Here is a 9,333-nt window from a genome sequence, read left to right on the forward strand (position 1 = left end):
GTTTGGCTGGATATGAAATTCTGAATTGAAAGTTCTTTTCTTTAAGGATGTTGAATATTGGCTCCCACTCTCTTCTGGCCTGTAGGGTTTCTGCTGAGAGAGCTGCTGTGAGTCTGATGGGCTACCCTTTGTGGGTGACCCGACCTTTCCCTGGCATCCCTTAGCATTTTTTCCTTCATTTCAACCCTGGTGAATCTATTAGGTGCTTTAGGGTTGCTCTTCTTGAGGAATGTCTTTGTGGTATTCTGTGTATTTCCTGGACTTCAATGTTGGCCTGCCTTGCAAGGTTGGGGAAGTTCTCCTAGGTAATATCCTGAAGAGTATTTTCCAGGTTGGATTCATTTTCTCTGTCACATTTAGGTCCACCAATCAAATGCAGATTAGGTCTTTTCACATAATCCCCTATTTCTTGGAGGCTTTGTTCATTTTTTTTTCACTCTTTTTTCTCTAATCTTTCCTTCTCATTTTTTTTCATTTAGTTTATCTTAAATCTCTGATATCCTTCTTCTGAAACTTGTGTATGTTTCACAAAGTTCTCATGTTGTTTTTCCACTCCATCAAGTCATTTATATTCTTCTCTAAGCTCTTTATTCTCATTAGCATCTCGTCAAACTTTTTTTCAAGGTTCTTAGTTTCTTTGCATTGGGTTAGAACATGTTCTTTTAGTTCAGAGAAGTTTGCTATTATCCACCTTCTGAAGCCTGTTTCTGTCAGTTTATTGGACTCATTCTGCATCCATCTTTGTTCCCTTCCTGGTGAGGAGTTGTGATCCCTTGGAGATGGAGACGCATTTTGGTTTTGGGTGTTTTCATCCTTTTTGCACTTGTTTCTTCCCATCTTTGTGGATTTATCTACCTGTGGTCTTTGTAGTTGGTGACTTTCAGATGGGGTCTCTGAGTGGACATCCTTTTTGTTGACGATGAAGTTATTTTTTTCTGTTTTTTAGTTTTCCTTCTAACAGACCCCTCTGCTGTAGGACTGCTGGAGGTCCACTCCAGACCCTGCTTGCCTGGGGATCACCTGCAGTGGCTGCAGAACAGTAAGGGTTGCTGCCAGTTTTTTCTTCTGTTACCTTCATCCCAGAAGGATACCCTCCAAATGTCAGCCTGAGCTCTCCTTTATGAGGTATCTCTTTGGATATATGGCAGTTGGGGACCTGCTTGAGGAGACAGTCTGTCCCTTATAGGAGCTCAAGTGCCGAGCTGTGAGCTCCCTTGTTCTGTTCAGAGCTGCTGGGCAGGTACATTTAAGTCTGCTGCAGCGGAACTAAAAACCAACTTTTTCCCCAGGTGCTCTGTCCTGGGAAGGTGGGGCTTTATTTATAAGTTCCTGAGGTGCTGCTGCCTTTTTTCAGAAATGTCCTGCCCAGCAACGAGGTAGCCTAGTCACAGTCTGCCAGCAGAGGCATTGCTGAGCTGCCATGGGCTCTGTCCAGCTGCTGTGTGAACTTTCTTGTGGTTTTGTTTATAGAGGTATAGTTAGAACTGCCTCAGTAATGGCGGACTGCCTTGGTAGTGGTGGACTGCCTTGGCAGGGCAGACTGCCTTTGTAGTGGTGGACTGCCTTGATAATGAGGACACCCTTCCCCCACCTAGCTGGACCATCCCGGTTGCAGCTGCATTTGCTGCGAAACTCTCAATCCAGAGCGTTTCAGATTGCTGGTCTTTGTGGGGGTGAGACCAGCTGAGCCAGATCACCTGGCTTTGTTTCAACCCTTTTTTTAGTTGAATGGGCAGATCCAAGATGGCCGAATAGAAACAGCTCTGGAGTGCAGTTACCAGTGAGATTAACACAGAGAGTGAGTGATCACTGCATTTCCAAGTGAGTTATTACTGCTCACAGACCAGGAGATTCCCAGGCTGAAAATCACCATGAGTTTCCAGCATGGCTGTTTCAGTTGGTACAGTGGGTCTCTGCTCAAAAACTCACACAAATCTGGGTGGCCATTTCAACTGGTGCCTGGAACGCCTGGGAGACAGAGCCACACATTCAACTGATTTTCTGAAATTTTATGATGATGTGCATTCGTGTGGTTTTCTTTATCTAAAATTTAGTTTTTATCAAGTTTGAAAGCATTTCAAATATGCTTTTTCTTTTTTGTTTCTATCCCCCCCTTTTCACCTCACATTCTAGATTTCTGTTTACTGTACTCATGTTGCACTGTTTGGTGCTGTCCTACAGGTCACTGGTTCTCTTTTCACTTACTGAGTACTTGTCTGTCTGTACATCATTTTGACAAGTTTTTATTCTTATAAGTTTGCAGGTGTTTTCTTCTGGGGTGCCTAATCTGTTAATTCCATCTGGTCTGTTTTTTTATTTGAAATATATTATTTTAATTCTAAACATCCCATTTGGTTTTCAAATCTATTTTACATGTCCCCCCTCATCATATTCATTTATTTTCTCTACCATCTTGAGTGTATTTAGCATAATCAGTGTTTTAATGTTCTTTTTGCTAAATCCTTTTATCTCTGTCATTTCTGGGTTTCTATTTATTGGTTTTCTGCCTGATAAGAGTTTATAATTTCTGGCCTCTTGTTCTGTCTAGCAATTTTTATTTGATGCCAGACATTGTATTTTTTTTATTAGGTAGTGGGATTGAAAGCTGTTTTTTATAAAGCTTGAAATTTTTATGGTATTTAATTAATTTGTTTGAAATAAGTTTGATACTTTTGAGGCTTGTTTTCCAGCTTTGTTAAAGTGATTCCAAAGCAGCCTTCATCTTGGACTAACTTAAGTACTTTAAGGGGCTGTTTTTCAGAAGACTCTATAATATTGTCTGTGTGTTATGAGTTCTTTTAAGCCTGGCACAAATTCTTCCTATCCTGTATGAGCTGCGTAAGTTGTCTTATCTATTCCCTTCTGCCAGTTCTTTTCTTGATTTTAGACAGTTTCCCCTTGCCATGCAGAGATTAGCACACAACCAAAAATTTGAGGAAGTCTCTCTTCCAGTTTATGGTGGTTTCTCTTAGCATAGTCCTCTCCTTCATGGTATTCTGTGCCAAAAATACTCCACCCTATTTGTCTCCCCAAACTCCAATTTCTGTCTCTTTCTTTGGAAGACTGACTGTGTCTGTTTTACTTTCTGCTTCTTGTAGTGGAAACTGCTTCTAGGCAATAAGCTTGGAAAATCACACAGCTCACCTTTTTTCTACTTTTTTTCAGGATATGTACTCCTATATTGTATATTATCCAATGTTGAAACCTATTGTTTCATACCTGTTTCTTGGTTGAATAGCTGTTTAAGAAAGTAAATCTGGTGCTTGCCATTCTATGAGATTCAGAAGTGCTGGCTATGTTGATTAAATTTGTACTATTTACTATGGCCCCAAAGGCCCTCTGACATTGATACCAACCCAGATCTCCATAAGCTCATACCACTGTCTCTTTATCTCAATATATTTCTGGTAGAATAACCTCTCTTCTGTTTTTGGACTAGGCCAGGCACTTCAGGGCTGCTGCCTAGAATGTCCTTAATTCATCACATCCCATGGATTGCTTCTTATCATTCTTCAGAACTCAGCTCACTTGTTACCTTCCCAGAAAACATTTCCCAGGTGTTCATTATATCAAAATAAATAATACTCATCACAGTTATATTTGCCAGTTATTGTATTTATTGATGTCCAGTAGCTATATTTTTATTTGTTGTTTTTCTTTATCAAACCAAGGATCTCTTCTACTGTCTTTAATAGTGTTTCTCTAGCAGCACTTAGAGCAGTACACTTCATATAGTAGGCAATTAATATTGTCCTATTATTTTAAATTGATGCATACATTACATATAATACTAATATCTGCTATGGTTTGAATGTGTCCCCCAAAAAGCCTGTGTTGGAAACTTAATCCCCAGTATAATAATGTTAAGGGATGGGACCTTGAAGAGGTGATTAAGTCATGAAAGTTTCACCCTCATGAATGAATACTGTTATTGCAGGAGTGGGTTTGATATAAAAAGCTGAGTTTGACCTTCTTCTCTCTCTCTTACTTTCTCTCTGCCCTTCCTCCATGGGATGGCATAGTAAGAACATCCTTAATAGATGCTTGCCCCTTGAGCTTGGACTTATCAGCCTCCAGAAGCATAAGACAACACATTTTTATTAATTATAAATTACTCCGTATCTGGCATTCTGTTACAGCAACACAAAACAAAGACAGAAAATTGGTACTGGAGAGTGGGGTGTAGCTGTAAAAAATACCTCAAAATGTGGTTGTGGCATTGGAACTGGGTAATGGCCAGAGCCTAGAAGAGTTTGGAGGAGTTGGCTGGAAAAACACTGTATTATTATGAATAGAACATTAAGGGAAATTCTGGTGAGGCCTTGGAAGAAGAGAAAAGCACCAGTTAAATTCTGAAATTTCCTAGAGATTATTTAAGTCATCATGATCAGAATTTTGGTAGAAATATAAATGGTAAAGGCAATTAATGAAATTTCCATGGAAATGAGGAAGAAGGTTTTGAAAACTGGCTATTCTTGTTATAAAGTGGCAAAGAACTTAGCTGAATTGTGTTCTTGACCAAAGGCTTTGTGGAAGGTGTAATTTAAGGGGATATCTTTTGGAAGAAACATCTAAGCAGCAAAGTATCCAGGGTGCTACATGGCTTCTTTTAACTGTATATAGTAAAACATGAGAAGAAATTATTTAAAGATGGGATTTATAATTAAAAGGGAAACAGAACTCAGGGATTTGAAGGATTTTCAGCCTGGAAGAATGGTAGAGAATGAAGAAGCATTTTAAGGAGAGGAAACCAAGGGTTTGGCACAACCATTTGATAAGGAAATTAGTATGGATAGAAGGAAGCCAGAGGTTATTCAGCAGAACAATGGAAGAATAACCCTGCCCTTACCATCACAGTCCATGAATGTCAAGGCATGGGAGAAGGAAATATGTCTAAAGAAAGGTCTAGGGCACCCTCAGAAGCTTGGGGCTCACTATCCAATCTCTTTTCCCCACATTCTGGTGCAGTGCTCTTTAGCTGCCCAGTCATGACTCAAGAGGGCCCAGGTACAGCTCAACTTACTGCTCCAGGAGATGCAACCTATGGCATCCATGTAGTGCTAATTCTGCAGGTGAACAGAATGTAAGAGTTGTGGGAGAATGCCTTCCTTTACCTAGATTTCAAAGGATGTTGGCTGATAACCTGGGGACCCAGGCAGAGACTTGTCACAGGGTTAGAGGAACCACAGAGAGCCCCTCCTAGAGAAATGCCAAGCAGACCTGTGGGGTAAGGGCTTTCACAAGGTAATACTTAATGGAACCCCAGAGATGGGCCCTCTTCCAAGACCCCTGAACTGTAAAGGTACTAGTGTGTAAAATCTGGATAGGACAGTTGCAGGCCTGAAATTCCAACCCATGAGAGTTGTTGCATGGTCTGAGCCCAGCAAAACCATAAGGGTGGGGCTAAAATTGGAGCTATAGGGGCCAAACTGCCCATTCAGTGTCTCCAGGAGGTAGTGATGGGGTGAAAGATTGTTTTGAAGCCTTAAGATTTAATGTTGTCTGCACTGCTGGTTATGGACTTACTTGGGGCCTGCTACTCCTTTCTCCCTCCAGTTTCTCACTTTGGTAATGGTAATATTTATCTGATCCCTGTCCCATTATTGTATTTTGGAAGTAGATAACTCATGTTGATTTCACAGGCTCACAGAGGAAGGGAATTTGTTTCAGAATGAATTGTGCCTTGAGTCTCACCCATATCTGATTTAGATGATAGTTTGGACTTGAGTTGCTGATAAAAATAAGTTAATTGGGGCTATTGGGATGGAATGTATTGTACTGTGAAAATTTGGGGCTCAGGGTGGAATGCTATGGTTTGAATGTGCTACCCAGAAAGGATGTGTTAAGAAACTTAATCTCCAATTCAAGGATGTTAAGAGGTGGAAGCTTTAAGAGGTGATTAGGCCATGAGGGCTCCACTCTCATGAATCAATTAAGGCTGTTATTGAGGGAGTTACTTCATTATCAAAAGCCAAGTTCAGGCCCCCAGCTCTCTCTTTCCCTTCTTCCCTTCCTGTCACTTTGCCCTTCACCAAGGTAATATAGCAAGAAGACTCTGATCAAACCCCAGCTTCTTGATCTTGGACGTTCCGGCTTACAGAAACATGAGCCAGTAGATTTCTGTTTATTATAGATCACCCAGTCTTAGGTATTATGTTACAGCAGGAAAAAACATGACATATATCAACATAAAAACATTTTTATAACCCCAGGAAGTTCTCTTGTGCTCCTGTGCATCAATTCCCTATGACAAAGCAACTATTATTGTGATTTTTATTACTATAGGTTAGTTTTATCCATTCCAGAATTTCATATAAGTGCAGTAACACAGGATACATATTTGGTGTTTATCACTGAGCATAATATTTTTGAGTTTTACCCATGTTGTTGCATGTATTATCAGATTATTTCTTTTTATTACTGAGTATCTTATTGTATACATAAAATATCCATTATCCGTTGTTGAAAATCAAGATTATTTCTAGTTTTGGGCTTATGATAAATAAAACTGATGTAAACTTTTTAATATAAAGTTTATGGTAGACAAATATATGTTCATTTCCCTTGAATCTAGACATAGGAGTAAAATTGCTGAACCGTAGGGTAGATGTGTATTTAACTTTTTCAGAAACTGACAGTTTTCTAAATGGTGGTATTGTTTTACATTTCCACAACTAGCTTATAACACTTTCAGCTGTTCTACATCCTCTACAGAATTTGGTGTTTTCACTCTGTGATTCAGTAACTTGCCATTCTGGTAGATGTGTAGGTAGATACCTCATGGTATATTTAATTTGCATTGTCTTAATGAGTGAAATATTGGGCACCTTTTCATGTACTTATTAGAAATTTGCATATATTCTTTTCCCAGGTGTCAGACTTTTACCAAATTGTATTGGGTTTGTTTGCCTTTTTTGTTGAGTATTCTTAATATTCTGAATACAACAAAGGTTATTTATCTTCTATTCTCAATTTGCTGATAATTTCATGCATCTAGTAAATTGTTAAATGTTAGCTTCTATCTCTATTAGGAAAAAATAATTAGCTGGGCTTGGTGGTACACACTTGTATTCCTAGCTACTCTAGAGGCTAAGGTGGGAGGACTGCTCACATCCAGGAATTCAAGGCTACAGTAAGCCTGATCAGTCCACTGCACTCTAGCCTGGACAACAGAGCAAGACCCCCATTTCTTAAAAAACAAAAAAAGTTTTACTTATAACTACTGGTTTCTTATTTAGCATCATCATGTGGTTCACAAACATACTCTGCACAATTTTAGTCCTATGAAGTATATTAAGACTTGTTTTATGACACAGCATGTGGTTTAGCTGAGCCAATATTTCATTTGCACTTTAGAAAAATACATATTCTGCTTGTGTTGGGTGTATGGTTCCATAAATATCAATGAGGTCAACTTGGGTGAGAGTGTAGTTTAAATCTTTTTTATCTTTATAAATCTTTATTTACTTATTACAGAGAGAGCTAGCTAAAGTTTCCAATTATTGTTGAAGATTTATCTAAATTCCCTAAAAATGTTCTCCTTATATGTATAGGATCTTTGTCTTTGGATGCATAGGCATTTCATAATATTATGTCTCTTTGATTAATTGATATTTTTATCATTATGAAATCTTTTTATTTTTGGTTTTACTCTTTATCTTACAGTTTACTTTGCCTAATAATTATATGGTTAGTATTTATGTGCTATTTTTCATTATTTTGTTTTCAATCTGTTTATGCTTTTAATGAATTTCTCAAAAGTAGCACATAGGCAAGTCTTGTTTTCTTATTCAGACAATTTGTAAAAAATGTTTAGTCCATTTACATTTGCTGTAATTAACAAATCATTTTTCAAGTTTATCATATTTGTTTGATTTTTCTTTGTCCTCTCTGCTCTCTTTTTCTCTGCCTCTTTTATTTATTTTTTGCTAGGGGTAAATTAAACATTTTAGTATCCATGTAACCTCTTCCAATAGGTTTTTATTTATGTCTCTGTGCTTTTTTTTAGTTGTCAGCTTATTTATTGCAATATGCATTTTAAACTTACCACATTCTATACTCAAAAAATATTTTGTCATAAAAAGTGAAAACTTTATGTATATCACTGTACTCCCATTTTTTGTGTTCTTGTCATTTATTTTAGTTCTCTGTTTACCACAAAACTCATGCTCACATTTTATTATTTTTACTTTAAATAACCGATAGTGTTTAATTATGTTTATGCATAAAAGAAGGGGCAACTTTTTAAAAGATACTTTATGCTTACAGGCCTATCACTTTTGTTTGAGTTTGAGTGTCTCCATTTCTTTCTTCAGAATCAAGTTTCAGAGGGATTCCACCAAGATGGCCTAATAGGAACAGCTCTGGAATGCAGTTCCCAGCGGGAGAGGTGCAGAAGGTGAGTGACTCTATATTTCCAACCAAGTTACCAGGTTCATTTAAATGGGACTGGGTGGACAGTGGATGTAGCCCAAGGAGGGCAAACTGAGGCAGGATGGGGTGCTGCCTCACCTGAGAAGTGCACCTGACCAGAGGATCAGGGACTTTTTCCCCTCCAGCACTCAGGTTCAGATACTGTGCTTGTTTCATGCCCTCTGCAACCCACAGACCAGGAAATTCCTGCCAGGCTGAAAAGTGCTGCAAATTACCAGCACAGATCTGAGGAGCAGCTCTGGCTGGCACTGCGGGTTGTCAGCACAGATCTGGGCACACATTTTGACTAGCACTGAGATTGCCTGCAGGTTGGAGCTACCTGCTCCCCAGAAAGCGAGGAAACAAAGCAGGGAGACATGTTATATGGCTGGGCCCCCACAAAGACCAACAAACTGAAGCCCTCTCGCTTGAGAGTTTCACAACCAGCACATCAGTTTGAGCTTGACCTGGAACAATCAAGCTTAGTTGAGGGAAGGGCGTCTGCCATTGCTGAGGTGGGCCTACATTTACCTGTGTAAACAAAAAAAGTCAGAGGAAGCTTACACAGCAGCTGGACTGAGTCCATGGCAGCCTAGCAGCGTCTCTGCAGGCAAAGGACAGACTACCTTCTCATGCAGCTTCCTGACCCCTGTGTAACCAAAAAGATGCCTTGTACAGGAGAGCTCTGGCTGACACCTGGCAGGTGTCCTTCTGGGATGAAGCTACCATAGGAAAGTTCAGGCAGCAATCCTTGTTGTTCTGCAATGCTTGTGGGTGATCCTCAGGCAAACAAGGTCTGGAGTGGACCTCCAGCAGTCCTACAGCAGAGGGACCTGACTGTTAGAAGGAAAACTAAAAAACAAAAAGAAATAGCTTCGACATCAACAGAAAGGATGTCCACTCAGAGACCTTATCCCAAAT

The 9,333-nt window shown here is 39.3% G+C and overlaps 1 long non-coding RNA gene across 1 annotated transcript in view; it reads left to right on the forward strand.

Annotated features, from left to right (window-relative positions):
- LOC141585006 (uncharacterized) overlaps positions 1-8,392 on the forward strand; it is a 107,799-nt gene extending 99,407 nt beyond the window's left edge. The window contains exon 3 of the long non-coding RNA XR_012518288.1: positions 8,316-8,392. This is a non-coding gene — a long non-coding RNA (uncharacterized LOC141585006). The remainder of the gene's footprint in view (positions 1-8,315) is intronic.
- The last annotated feature ends 941 nt before the right edge of the window (positions 8,393-9,333 follow it).

The sequence above is a fragment of the Saimiri boliviensis genome, chromosome 7 (genome assembly GCF_048565385.1).
Source record: "Saimiri boliviensis isolate mSaiBol1 chromosome 7, mSaiBol1.pri, whole genome shotgun sequence".
In the NCBI taxonomy this organism is placed as follows: Eukaryota; Metazoa; Chordata; class Mammalia; order Primates; family Cebidae; genus Saimiri; species Saimiri boliviensis.